Consider the following 1,377-nt stretch of genomic DNA (forward strand, 5'->3'; position numbering starts at 1 on the left):
AGAGGCTGGGCCGAGGGCTCCTTACCAAGGCGGCCGGGTGCACAGAGTAGGAGGCCGCGTCAGCCGCCATCTGGTGCTGGGGGGCTTCAGTCGTGGGAAATGGGGCCGACCCCCTGCATCGGATGGAAATGGATAATCCTCGAAAGAGAGACAGGCCAGATTCACCCGTCCAGGGACATCGCCACCCAAAACAGATGTCTGCTCTGAAAGGAAATGAGCCTTCCTGTGCCACCCGGACAAACCAGACCCCGCACCCCGAGCCCCGATCTGTAGACACGTATTTGCACTGGAAACGTTCGCTCCGGTGGCACGGAGGGGACCGCGTCCTGGCAGGCGAGCAGCCAGGGCGCAGAGCTCTCCATCCTCACCGCCTGGCCACCGGCCGCCCTGCGGGCTCTGCCTTTGCCCTGAGGGACAGCTGACCTCAGGGAGGTATCCCATCTGGCTTGCAACCCCTAAAAGGTCTGCCTGGGTACTCAGGCCCTCCCTTTGGGGTAAATTCATCCGCTTCTGGATACCTCGCACGTGAAGGCTCCGAGAATCTGGGACGTGCCGGAATGAGCTGCTCGCAGGTCTGGAGCCGACGGCGGGGACAGGAGCACACGGCCCATCGCCCGCCGGTTTGTAACTCCGTGATTAACATGTTCAATTAGAACTTTTAATTTGGCGTTATATCCTCTTGGTGATTCTTCTCTCTTTTGGAAATTCACCTCCGTCGTGTTCATTCGGGGCGTTTTTCTTTGCACCACCACCCGCCCCATTGATTCCTCGAGAAATTAAAAGGGAAAGGTCGTGAGCACAAGCTGAGTGTGTTTTCCGGGGCGGCTGGTGGTCACCTCCACGCTGGCCAGGGCGGGCCGTGGGTGATGGCTGCCCTGCGCGATGGAGATGTCACCCCTCCCGAGGGAGCGCCGCCCCCAGAGGAAGTCCAGGCGGGCTGCCTTACCTCTAGCACTTTACACGCCTGCCCTGCGGCTTCCTGGACACACAGGACAGACACCTCCCCGCATCACAGACCCCACGTCCATTCCGCGTCTCTGTCCAGCATCGCGGAGAAGCCGACGCTGTTGTTACTTCACTGCCCTCTTCTGAATTTCTTCCTGGTGTTTATCGACTCTGTCGGGGACTAAGAAGAAAGATGCCGTGACGCCTGGCAGACGTGCATCAGTTCGTGCGTGTGACGAGGGGATGCCGGGATCCGGCCCCTCCTTCAGCCCAGGCCTTAGCAGACGGGGTGGAGAGCTCATCCTCCCTTCTGTGAAGACGCTTTCTGTACTGATCACGGTCACTGTTCTCTTTCCTCTTGTGATTCCAGGGGGTCCAGAAAGCAAAGGCATCCGTGCACTCTTCCCTCCTGTGTCTCGATTTCTAAAGAAT

This window comes from Phocoena phocoena, chromosome 14 (assembly GCF_963924675.1).
Source record: "Phocoena phocoena chromosome 14, mPhoPho1.1, whole genome shotgun sequence".
NCBI lineage: Eukaryota > Metazoa > Chordata > Mammalia > Artiodactyla > Phocoenidae > Phocoena > Phocoena phocoena.